Below are 13,704 nucleotides of genomic sequence, written 5' to 3'. Positions count from 1 at the left end.
TGTTGCAAGGATAAGTTCCTGGGTTAGTGGTTCTGTTGTGTGGTATGTGGTTGTTGGTGAGTATTTGCTTCAGGTTGTGGGGCTGTCTGTAGGCAAGGACTGGCCTGTCTCCCAAGATTTGTGAGAGTGTTGGGTCATCCTTCAGGATAGGTTGTAGATCCTTAATAATGCGTTGGAGGGGTTTTAGTTGGGGGCTGAAGGTGACGGCTAGTGGCGTTCTGTTATTTTCTTTGTTAGGCCTGTCCTGTAGTAGGTGACTTCTGGGAACTCTTCTGGCTCTATCAATCTGTTTCTTCACTTCCGCAGGTGGGTATTGTAGTTGTAAGAAAGCTTGATAGAGATCTTGTAGGTGTTTGTCTCTGTCTGAGGGGTTGAAGCAAATGCGGTTGTATCGCAGAGCTTGGCTGTAGACGATGGATCGTGTGGTGTGGTCTGGGTGAAAGCTGGAGGCATGTAGGTAGGAATAGCGGTCAGTAGGTTTCCGGTATAGGGTGGTGTTTATGTGACCATTGTTTATTAGCACGGTAGTGTCCAGGAAGTGGATCTCTTGTGTGGGCTGGACCAGGCTGAGGTTGATGGTGGAAATGCTGGAAATGGCCCACCTTGATTATCATGCACATTGTAGGGAGATTTCAGAGGAACAGCCGTGTTAGTCTGTATTCGCAAAAAGAAAAGGAGTACTTGTGGCACCTTAGAGACTAACCAATTTATTTGAGCATGAGCTTTCGTGAGCTACAGCTCACTGATGAAGTGAGCTGTAGCTCACGAAAGCTCATGCTCAAATAAATTGGTTAGTCTCTAAGGTGCCACAAGTACTCCTTTTCTTATTGTAGGGAGAGTGGTCACTTTGGATGAGCTATTACCAGCAGGATAGTGAGTTTGTGTGTGTCGTTTTTGGAGGGGGGTGAGGGGGTGAGAGAACCTGGATTTGTGCAGGAAATAGCCCACCTTGATTATCATGCACATTGTGAAGAGAGTTGTCACTTTGTATGGGCTATTAGCAGCAGGAGAGTGAGTTTGTGTGTGGGGGGGTGGAGGGTGAGAAAACCTGGATTTGTGCTGGAAATGGCCCAACTTGATGATCACTTTAGATAAGCTATTACCAGCAGGACAGTGGGGTGGGAGGAGGTATTGTTTCATGATCTCTGTGTGTATATAATGTCTGCTGCAGTTTCCACGGTATGCATCCGATGAAGTGAGCTGTAGCTCACGAAAGCTCATGCTCAAATAAATTGGTTAGTCTCTAAGGTGCCACAAGTACTCCTTTTCTTTTTCCTGAAAGTGATGGCGCCACCCAGTGAGATTGATGTTTTAGCCAGGTTATCTAAATGATCAGTTGCCCACTTAGAGGGGAGGCACTCTGTAGAGGTGTAACATTGCTAAGAGGGTGTTTAAAAATATAATTCCCCTGAAGAAATGGTTCTTCCAGATGACCATACATTTGATGGAGAGCAAGATTCACATCCTCCTCACCCCCGCATCTCCCCATCCTTTAGCTAGTTTTTTATAGGAACCGGGGATAAATCCGGGGATAACAGGACTGAAAAATGGACTAAAGGGAACAAAAAGTACAGGTGAAAGAGAATGGCACACTAATATATCCATTGTTTGAGAACATTATCAATGGGGAATTGGGAAAAACTTGGACATAGGATGTCATTTCAACCGTCATAATGAAGTTTTTATAAGGTATAGCAAAATGTAAAGTAGAAATAACTTCCATTTCATAGGTGGAATCATTAGTTAAATCTTTAGCAATAGAGCTACTGTGGCCTGAGGAGATATCTTTCAAAAAGAACAAGCAGAAAGACAGACTGAAGACTTTTTTAAAAGAAACTTTGAAGCAGCATCTGTTGCCCCTCAAACATTTTCATCAACTACATCCGTTTTTCGCAACATGAGTGGCGGGGTGGGAGGTACAGACTACTTCAATGGGATGCAAAGGAGAGAAAAGGTCTGTCTGGCTTGGAAAGCTGCAGATCATTCCTAACTACATGTGCACACTGCAAATGTGCTGCTCAGTCTGTGTTTCCTTTTTTCTTTGCTTCTGTTGTGCTGCTTTCACTGTACAGGGCTTCAGACTGAGATAGCAACCTTGTTTGCTGGGCTTGCGTGGCACCCACATCCACTTTGGTGGGCACCAGTGGATGTTCCCCCATGCCAGCAGTGTGTGCCTTCGAATTGAGTTGGGTAATGAGTGGGAGGAATCAGAGCCACCAGGGAATAAATGAAGGTAGGAGGTATGTAAGGGGCAAGTCAGAAAAATGCAAGAGCAACAAAGGAAAGAACATGAGGATGACAAGGGCGGGGGGGGGGGGGCAGACAGAAAAAGAAGAGTACAAGAGAAAGGCGACAGAAAAAAGAGATGGCACTGTCATAATGTGGCACTGGGGACATATACCAATCCCTCCCCAAGGGTGGAGGAGAAGCACCACCAACAAAAAATATTGGGAACCACTGACGTGCATGCTGCTCGCTCTTGATGATATGAAGACAAAAGATATAGCAAGACAGTAAAGAAAAGTCAATCTGCAAAAATCTTACTTCAGCTACATCTGTCATGGCACACACTTCCGTTGGTTCCTTAATCTGTCTTGTGAGATGTGGCTTCTAATGCTATTGCTAAAAGACATTGTTGACTCCTCCATGGCAACCTCTCCAAGCAATTTTTTCAACATAATTTGAAGGAGGGAAACAGTTGAGTGAACAGTTAGAGAAAGTACTGTTGGAGGCCAATGACAAGAATATGTCGTCTGCACCTTAAGTGGCCTTACAGGAGGGCTAATTAACTCTTCAAATGTAGTCGTTTTGAAATTGGGGTGGAAGTTAGGTAGAGTTCCGACTACAAAGGAAAACTCTGAAACAGAAAGTGAGGAGGAAAGTCTAGGAGTGGGAAAAAATCCTCTCCAAATAAGAGTTGGGTTTCCTAGAAAAAATTTTCATTCAATACCTGCTCTGGAACAGCAGGAGTGTTTTTTAATTTAATTTTAATTTTTTTAAAGCCATAGGTACAGTAACATCTTGTCTCTTGGGTCTGGAAAGCATTGGGAGAATATCTTGTCAAATTTGCCAATGAGTATTTTCACACTTTCCCCATGCTGCCTCTTATGCAAGGGAGGACTCCCCGTAAAAATCTGCAAGGCCACCACATTCTTTTCCTTTAAATCTCTTTAAAACCCAACAGTGCTGTGATGTTTATAATACGCTTGACGTTTGTTAGGCAGCTGGAGTGCTATGACTGCTGCTTATTATATTAATTGTAACTATCTCATTGTTATCTCATGCACTGTATTGTATCCCCCCGTTCTCATTTAATACAATTCTGTTGTGAGCTCTTTACGGCAGGAGTCATTGTCTTGTTATGTGTATGTTTGGTGTGTATGAGGAAACTATTGGGAGTGGTTCCAACTCCTTATAGTGTACCTCTCATGATCCAGCTTTTCATTCGTAGTCTCACAGAGAATTGGTTATGTCAGAGGCATTACTACATAGTCCTAAAAGGACAGGCCAGCCTGGAAAAGAGCTCAGTATCAGCATAGAGCAGGTAGAAAAGTCTTCTGGAACTAGGAGTGATACTATTGACGACAGTCCTCCTTATGAGACACATTCAAGAATCTGCATACATTAGTGATGAATTTGACTGACTTCACTTACGTAAACCTACAAGCGGTCTAAACAATATTAGGAAATTCTGCAAATAGAGCATATACTATTCAGTCAAGCCACATACATGTGAAGAGCTTTCCACATGAAGGTTGTTTGACTTATCAGGCAATTTGCGCATACTGATCGCTGCCTGAATTTACATCTGCCTTCAAAACTCCAAGAAACTTGGAGCTCCACAGGTAGATGCACTTGACTAAATTTGTGAATTGTTTCTGGTGCAAACGAAATGTGCAATCTGGCAATGGATATCCTATTCACTTATTGGTTAGGCATGCATTCAGACCACAATCAGCAGGATCATTCAGACAGTAAGGGTAGCGAAACCATTAATGATGTATGTAAACCAAGATGAGCTTAGAATGCTATTGTCTTCTGACCCAGTGGAATTGTTATTATACAGCTTACCCTACTAAGCAGGCTATTATTTTCAGGTACTATTTGGCATCCAAAGCCAGAAACTTTGAACTTAACAGTAGCAACTGAAATAAATTTGTTGAGTGAGATAGATATATCTGAATGTGCAAGCAAATAAAATGAAAGCTTTTTAGTGGAGCTGCTGGTTTTTAAGGAACTGGTGTCTAGCCTGTTGCCTTAAGGCTCTTAACTGTGTATCTTGAGAGTGACTTTCTTATGAAGAAAATGTTTGTATTTAATTACAAACTTAAAATGTGCTCTCTGACAGCTTTTTTTTTTCAGGAGGGGAGTAAAGAGTAAGCAGCATCTGAGGAGGGGCTACTTTGAGGGGAGGGATGAGGGAAGAGAAAGCAGAAGGTTGGAGCCATGTTGTCTTTACAGGAGTGGGAAGGGAGGGGGAGCAAGCAAGTTGCAGAGCAGTTGGTGGAGGGATGGGGCCCATGGGGGAGAGAGAGCTAGCAAGCGGAGAAGCAGGTGTACTGCAAAAAGGACTCTTTAGAAAAAGAGAAAGGAAAAAAAAAAAGCCATCAGTTTCCTCTTTAAGCCCAGCTGGGAAGCTGAAGAAGCATCTGAGTAACTTAGAAAGTAAAATTTAGTTTTAGGCACCCAAATTAGGAGCTACTTTTATGCTTTCAGTGCAGTTTCTTGAGAGAATTCAGGAAGGGGTTGGAGGGGGAAAATATTGTAGGTTTAAACTACGCTATCTCATCTGATTATGTCCCCTTCACATTTTGAAATAGGACATTTGACTCTTACACTGAAAATGTTTGGATGCTATTGATTTTGGATTTGAAGATGTGGAGAAAAAGGGATTTATCTGTATTTTTTTATGAATATCATCTGTACTTCAGTTCACCTGTTTGATGTCCTGTCTGATTTAATGGAATTTAAATCAAAGGAGGCTGTTAGGGGGAAACAAACAGGCAATAATGACAAAGTTAAGGTACTGCCAGAGAGAATACCTAGGATCCTCAAGGAAACAATGGGGGAAATACTAATAGGGAAATGCCTGGCTACAGTCAGGCTAGCAGTTTAATTTTCTCAGACCTGTGGATGGGGTCAAAAGGGCATTAAACTATTAGATCCTGGCCTAGAGAGGAACCGGTGTGACGGGGCAGCCACTGCTAGGGACATAATGTAGGGTTACCAACTGTCTAATTGCACAAATGCAAACACCTTTGCCCCCCCCGCCCATCACACCCCCACTCACTCTCCTGCACCCACACTCACTTTCACCGGGCTGGAGCAGAGGGTTGGGGTGTGGGAGGGGATGTAGGCTCTGGGCTAGGGGGTGGGGCCAAGGAGTTCAGAGTGGCAGGGGGCTCCAAACTGAGCCTGGGGCAGGGGGGTGGGGTACAGGCTCTAGGAGGGAGTTTGGGTTTAGGAGGGGGCTCAGAACTGGAGCAGGGGGTTGGAGTGTAGGAGGGGGTGAGGCAGGAGAGCAAGCTCTGGATGGAGCTTACCTCGGGCTGCTCCCTGAAGCGACTGGCATGTCTGGCTCCTAGGCGGAGGCATGGCCAGGCGGCTCTGCACACTGCCACTGCCTGCAGATACCACCCCTGCAGCACCCATTGGCCGCAGTGTCGGCACTCAGGGCAGGGTGCGGGGCAGCACGTGGAGACCCCCTGGCCGCCTCTGCGCCTAGGAGCTGGACATGCTGGCCCATTCTGGGAGTTAAGCGGAGCCAGGGTAGGTAGGGAGCCTGCCTTAGTGCTGCTGTGCCGCTGACCGGACTTTTGGCTATTAAAATGTCCCGGATTGCTTTTAATAGTCACCGGGAGATTGAGGCCGATTTCAGTAGATTCCTGGCCAATCTGGGAGGGTTGGTAATCCTAGACGTAAGAGGAAGAAGCACAGAAATGGGGGTATCTTGGCTAAGAGCAAGAAAAGTGCAAAACTTGCAAGGAAAGGATCGAGATTAGTTGGGACCAGATGTGTATAGACTGTTGTTTTAATCTTTCTCTTGGCTTGGTATGTACTTTAGCGTAAATAGATGATACATTTGTTTTGAATAAGTTGTTTTATAGTCACTTTACTCAACCATAGGTTGCAGGCTTCCAGAGACTCATTTCTTACAGATGCCAAATACAGTTGGGTCTGTTGTGTTAACACAGTTGGAAATGGGGGGAGCTGCCACTCCAGGAGCTGGTCTGTGAGTGGTAGAATTGAGGGCCTCCACATGGAGAGAGGTGAAGGTTACAAAATTTGTCACTTGAGTGCACTAGAGGATGGCTGCAATAGGAGTCTAAGGCACTCATAACAATGGCAGTACCATTGGAATGGGGGTGTGGTAACCTGGTGATCCAGTCTAAAGTGCGGGTAGAGGTCTGACACTTAGGGCTTGTCTACACTTACCGGGCTATTGACATGCAGCGGTCGATGCATCAGTGGTCAATTTAGCGGGTCTGGAGAAGACCTGCTAAAGCGACCACAGATCGCTCTCCCGTGGACTCCTGTACTCCACCGGATTGAGAAGAGTAAGGGGAGGCGTCGGGAGAGCTTCTCCCATCGACATCGCGTAGTGTGGACCCCGTGGTAAGTAGATCTAAGCTGCATTGACTGGAGTTATGCTATTCACGGAGCTCAAATTGCAAAGCTTAGATTGACACTTCCCTGTAGTGTAGACAAGGCCTTAGAAAGGGTGCCCACAGAGAGACCGGGTAGAGGTCACAGTTCTAACTTCCCATTGAACTGTGACAGAAGAGAATCTTAGATTTATTATGACAGGTTTCAGAGTAGCAGCCGAGTTAGTCTGTATTCGCAAAAAGAGAAGGAGTACTTGTGGCACCTTAGAGCCTAACAAATTTATTTGAGCATAAGCTTTCGTGAGCTACAGGATGAAGTGAGCTGTAGCTCACCAAAGCTTATGCTCAAATAAATTTGTTAGTCTCTAAGGTGCCACAAGTACTCCTTTTCTTTTTCAGATTTATTATGCACTTTTGGCAATTGGCTTAATATTTCCTCTCCTGTTTAAAATACATTGTTGAAGCACTGTGCTTTCAGGTTTGCTCGTTTTGCTTATGATGATAGGAATTCTTCTTTTTCATCTGAAAAAGAATGCTAACAGGTAAGGGCTGGTGGCCTGCAGCAGTGAGTGTGTACCAGTATACTTACAGTGCCTTAATTGTCTCTATAGTTCTTGATGACTGTTGTATTATTGGCATTTAAATTTGAAAATCTTGAAATTTCTTGAAGCTGAATATCACAACTTCGAGTGTATTGCTTTTAACATCATTATCTTTACTTCTCTCAGTGTTTAATTTGCAGATACAATCTGCCTTGACAGTTCAACCTCTTATGAGAGCCATTATTTTCTTTTGAAATATGCATAAACAGAATGACTCAAACCTTCTATTGGCACTTTTAAAATATTTTGATACTTCATCCTATACTATAGTACGAGGATGTTGGAACTCTTCTACGTGTTTTCATACTCTGCTTATTTTTCTGCAGCTTCCTTTAAACTTTTTGTGACTTTTGAAATTCATCTACCTTATTGCTCTCTTAATCTGGTATGGTTGACCATATCCCCTCTGTGTTGAGGGAAACTTGTGGATTTCATTGATCATTTTAAGATCATGAATAAGATTATTTCTGCTTATCCTGATTTATTTATTCAGTTTTGTATTCTGCTTTCTAGTCCTGACTTCAGATTTTTTGCTTTTATCTTTTGTTAATAAGCACTCACTCTCTTCTTAGCTTAACTTTAACCGAATTCTTCCATGTGAGAGCGATCTCCCTAGATTTCTGCTCTGTCCTACACGTTTATATCTGTATGTCTTTTGCACAGTTGTGGAGACTAGTATTGTATACAAAAAATCCAACTCTGCCAAGAGACACTGACTTTGTTTTTTGTGCTTTATATTTTATTATTGGAGACAGGACAGCATCCTTTTCTCATTGCATCTGCAAGTTGTTATATAGGTTGTACAGACTATTATTTGTTATAGTAACGTTAACATCTTCTTATGTGCAACTGTTCTTCCACTTATATTTTCCTTTTTATATTCTTTGCTTCAATACTTGTATATATCTGCACTACTCTGTGTTCCTCATTGTTTGCTATGCTTTTTCATTTAAAATCATGTGCAAACATGGAAATATTGTTTTCAGTACCATCATCTTTATTTATATAGGCAAAGCTGCAGATCCATTGCAAATCTTAAATAACTTAATAACATGGGAAATATCTCTTTCTTGAGTATTGTGTTAGTCTGATGTTACATGCCTTCATCTCTGATGGAACACTTTCAGTTGTTTTCTGAAAATATAAGCAGACAATTCATATGTTTTTCATACTAGAAATTTGATGGGTCTTCAGATATTAACTTTTTTTTACACAAAGCATGATTTTGGGCAGCATGGAGTGCAAATATTTGGTATCCTCATGCATTGTCACTGATGGAGTCATGTTGTAGACATTGTGATAAGTTTCAGAGTAGCAGCCGTGTTAGTCTGTATTTGCAAAAAAAAAGGAGTATTTGTGGCACCTTAGAGAGTAACCAATTTATTTGAGCGTAAGCTTTCGTGAGCTACAGCTCACTTCATCGGATGTATGCAGTGGAAAATACAGTGAGGAGATTTATATACACACAGAACATGAAAAAATGGGTGTTATCATACACACTGTAAGGAGAGTGATGTATATAAATCTCCTCACTGTATTTTCCACTGAATGCATCCAATGAAGTGAGCTGTAGCTCACAAAAGCTTATGCTCAGATAAATTGGTTAGTCTCTAAGGTGCCACAAGTGCTCCTTTTCACATTGTGATAAGATAAACTATCAGACTGTTTCTCTTTTTTCTCCTTATCACTAAAAGTAATCCTGGTTTAAGTAAATGTTCCCCATCTTGTTTAGTCATCCCTAGTATTTATTTCTATGCATATAATTGACTTCACTGTAGTTTCCTATGTCACTTGGGATGAGCCATAATGTCATCCTTTCCTCATGTTACCACTGTACCAGAAGCTTCTGGAAATACGTCTTTGATGTCTGATAGATTAGTGTAATTTCTAGGGCTCTCAAGTGATTAAAAAAATTAATTGCTGTTAATTGTGTGATCAAAAATATTAATCGTGATTAATTGCATGATTAATCACAGTGTTAATAATAGAATACCATTTATTTAAATATTTTTGGGTGTTTTCTACATTTTCAAATATATTAATTTAAACTTCAAGGCAGAATACAAAGTGTACAGTGCTCACTTTATATTTATTTTTATTACAAATATTTGCACTGTAAAAAACAAAAGAAATACACCTCTACCCCAATATAACGTGACCCGATATAACATGGGTTCTCATACAAAGCAGTAAAGCAAGCCTCTCCCTCCCCAGAGTCTGGGAGGCAGGAGCTGTAGGGGGGCACTTTTGGGGGCCCTGCAGGCCCAGAGTGGCCCGGGTGATTAGCAGGGGGCCGGGAGCAGCCCGCTCTGCTTCCCTCACCCCCAGCCCCAGCCGTGTCGCTCGGGAGAGGAGGCATAGGGGAAGGGATTCTCTTCCCCCCCGCCCCCCCGCACTCACCGGCAGTGGTGGAAGCAGAGCAGCCCGGCCCCAGCCTGCTCCACTCCGTCAGCTCCCAGCTGCGGCGCTCCACTTCCCGCCGCCAGTGGGTGCGGGGGGTGTCCTTTCCCCAACCACCCTGCACTCACCGGCGGCGGGAAGTGGAGCTCTGCGGCTGGGAGCTGGTGGAGTGGAGCGGCCTGGGGCCAAGTTGCTCCACTTCCAACCGCTGCTGGTGAGTGCCTATCAGGGGGTAGGGGGGTGGATAGGGGTCATGGCAGTCAGGGGACAGGGAGCAGGGAGGTTGGGTAGGGGGTTGGGTCCTGGGGGGTGATTAGGGACGGGGCTCTCTGGAGGGGGTAGTCAGGGGATAAGGAGCGGGGGGGCCAAAGCAAGTTCGATATAACGTGGTAAGAATTTTTGTCTCCCAAGGACCACGTTATACTGGGGTAGAGGTGTAGTATTTTTCAATTCCCCCATTACAAGTACTGTACTACAATCTCTTTATCATGAAAGATGAACTTACAAATGTAGAATTATGTACAAAAAACCCCTGCATTCAAAAATAAAACAATGTAAAACTTTAGAGCCTACAAGTCCACTCAGTCCTACTACTTGTTCAGCCAATTGCTCAGAGAAACAAGTTTGTTTACATTTACAGGAAATAATGCTGCCTGCTTCTTGTTTACCATGTCACCTGAAAGTGAGAACAGGCATTTGCATGCACTGTTGTAGCCAGCGTCACAAGGTATTTACATGCCGGTGCTGTAGCTATTTTTAGAAATCTCACATTGGTACCTTCTTGTGTTTTGTCAGATCTGCAGTGAAAGTGTTCTTAAAATGAACATGTGCTGGGTCATCATCCGAGACTGCTATAACATGAAATATATGGCAGAAGGCGGGTAAAACAGAACAGGAGACATGCAGTTCTCCCCCCAAGGAGTTCAGTCACAAATTTAATTAACGCATTATTTTTTCAACAAGCGTCATCAGCATTGAAATTTGTCCTCTGGAGTGGTGGCGAAAGCATGAAGGGACATACAAATGTTTAGCATATCTGGCACGTAAATACCTTGTAATGCCAACTACAAAAGTGCCATGTGAATACCTGTTCTCACTTTCAGGTGACGTAATCAAGAAGCAGGCAGCATTATCTTCCATAAATTTAAACAAGTCTGTTTCTCTAAGTGATTGCCTGAACAACAAGTAGGACTGAGTGGACTTGTAGGCGCTAAAGTTTTACATTGTTTTGTTTTTAGTGCAATTATGTAATAAAAAAAAATCTACATTGTAAGTTGTATTTTCATGATAAAGAGTTTGCATTCCAGTACTTGTATGAGGTGAATTGAAAAATACAAATATTTGCACTGTAACACTGATAAACAAAAAATAGTAATAAAAATAAATATAAAGTGAGCGCTGTACACTTTGTATTCTGTGTTGTAATTGAAATCAAATACTTGAAAATGTAGAAAAACTTCCAAAATATTTAATAAATTTCAATTAATATTCTGTTTTTAATAGTGCGATTAAAACTGTGATTAATCATGATTAATTTTTTTTGAGTTAATCGCATGAGTTAACTGCGATTAATCGACAGCCCTAGTAATTTCACATCCTTGTAAAAATCTCTCCAGGTGAACATAATCACTGCCGAAAAAATCTACAAAAATCGAATACTTTTCCTTTTAGTATTCAAAAAGAAAATGTTTCTCTCCACACCAAATTATTGTTTCATCTTCAACTGTCATGTTGGTGTATTCCTACTTTTAGAGATATATTAAGTATATATATTACTAAATAAGATTTCATTCATTTATCCTATTTGCATATTCTGAAACTAAATCTAGTAATTCCTTACTAGATTTAGGAATCAGTAGCAATTAAGTAGCAAAGAAGCATCTTGTATGAAGTGCTTCATGGTAATATAACTGCTGTTAAGGTGGTATGACCGTTTAAAAGCAATTGTTTTTCTGTTCAATGATGGTGGCTTAAGAATAAGTATCTGTAAAGGAGCAAATGCTATGTTATCCATAACTTACACTAATTACCGAACATTTGTAGTAAGTATGCATGCCTCAGTGTAATTTGAATAAAGTTAAATTGATATGTTGGGTATAAAGTGACTTTAAATGTGTCCACATAAGGGTTTTCACAACTATAACAATATTGATTTAAATACAGATTTCAGTTAAACAGTGTAATTCTCATATATAGGCCTTAGAAGACTCATCTGTGTCAAATGATCTTTAATTGGTTCCTGGACCCCAAAAGAGCCAAATCACTCTTGTCAGGACTCCACTGACCCAAATTTGGCTCACTGGGCATTCGATCCTAATAACAGAGTTGGTGGTGGTTTCCAAACCTTTTAAGAGTCCTAGTGAGGATTGCAAATTCTTGAGGGGAGCTGCCAGACTTTATAAGGGGGTGATGAGGTGTTCAGGAAAAGAGTGAAGGAGAGAGCAGAAGGCAGATCTCCCAGGTTCTTTAGGGAGGGTGACAAAATGAGAGGATTGAAGGGAAGTTGAGGTTTTTGCCCTCTCTTGTGGACCTCCTGCAATTTGCGGGAGGAAAGAAACCCCACAAGGAGCCTCAATAGTCACACCCAATCCATGAGTTTTGATGGGCTTGACAAGCTACTCTCAAGGCTTAGGACCAGATTTTTAGAGGTATTTAAGTCCTAAAGATGCAGTTAGGTACCTCTAGGTGTTTTGAAAATCCCATGGTACCAAACTCCTATTGAAATCAGTGGGGGGTTCGGAGCCTACGTGATTTTGAAAATTCCACTGGGTGCCTAGCCTGCATCTTTAGGTGCCTGGCCTTTAGTGTCTACCCCTTTCAAGCTCTGAGGGAGCTTGGTGCGGCCCCAACCTTAGACAGAGCTAGTATAAGTATAGTTTTTTGGTTTTTAGTGAAAGCTTGGGTCCGAATCATTTTTTGAGGTCATATGAGCCATCGTTCTCTGGCAATGTTACTATATTGTGTTTTAATAACACTTGTAATAAGACTTTAAACAACTATATTTTAATTCTGGTTGCTAGATCTCAAGTAAGTTAAGTAAAAGTACACTTTGTATCTTATTTTTTCTCTCGCTGCACAGTGGCCAGGGGGAGAATGTTCCAACTATTTAACACACTATGTATTTAGGGTATCCTAATACAGCAGTTCTTTGTATGATTCATTTCAATTTTTTTGCAGAAAAATTCTGTGTCTGCCCAAGATCTAACCTACCAACTTTGAGTCTTATATTTTTTTCATGGGTTTGCGTTGTGCAGTGTGTTTGAGGGATTTGGGCCGGGGGGAGGTGTCAAAACTGGTTCACTTGCAAATTTCTTCTTATGGAGCAACTGCTGTTGCTGCATAATAATTGGAAAGTTGAAACTATTTTAGGACTATGATGGAGTATGCCTTTGGACTCCTCAGCAATCTCACTTTGGCAGTTTGCCAGAAACAACTCTTCTAATCTGTTCCACAGAAGAAAAGAAATCAATGTTTTAAAGGGAAATGTTTAATATGAGATTTAAAAACCTTTTCTGAAAATCAGTTAGCTATTCCAGTCTGAAGAAAAAACAGTATCGGGTACTTCTTGAATTGGCAGGTACTGTAAATGAGAACTTGATCTGTTCAAGTGGATCTTAATTTAGAATTTTGTTCACTGCTTTATTTCTTCATAAAGTCTCACACAAAGTTTAAGTTACTTGACTATAGTTTACATATAAAGTAGGGGAAATGAAGAACTACTCTTAGTTTGGTAAGATCTTATCTGATATTAATAGCTTTGAAGAAATTCAGTTTTTGCCATTTCTGGCAATTGGAAATGAAACTGAATTATTTGACTATTGTTCTGTAACTATATATGAGCATGTTTCACTTCTTTATATCTTTTGGAATAGATGGAAGTCAGCAAATGATTTTGTTCCTATCATTACTGAGATCATCACTGAAATATCTAGAAAAACAAGGCTTATGAAGTATTGACAAATAGATTTCCTAAAAGTATTTGTGGCGTATGTTCTTCTTTGTGTAGCAAACATCCTTTTTTGCTGCATCACAAGGTGTGCTAGAAAACTTGAGTTTTTCAGGTGGCCTGATGGGATGAAAGCAGTTTGGGTTTTTTT

The 13,704-nt window shown here is 41.5% G+C and overlaps 1 protein-coding gene across 2 annotated transcripts in view; it reads left to right on the top strand.

Annotated features, from left to right (window-relative positions):
- The window catches only part of MTM1 (myotubularin 1), a 76,785-nt gene that overhangs the window by 4,081 nt on the left and 59,000 nt on the right, over positions 1 to 13,704 (top strand). The gene's annotated exons all lie outside the window — the stretch shown is intronic.

This window comes from Caretta caretta, chromosome 9, assembly GCF_965140235.1.
Source record: "Caretta caretta isolate rCarCar2 chromosome 9, rCarCar1.hap1, whole genome shotgun sequence".
Classification (NCBI taxonomy): Eukaryota; Metazoa; Chordata; order Testudines; family Cheloniidae; genus Caretta; species Caretta caretta.
This window is presented reverse-complemented; position numbering and strand designations above follow the sequence as displayed.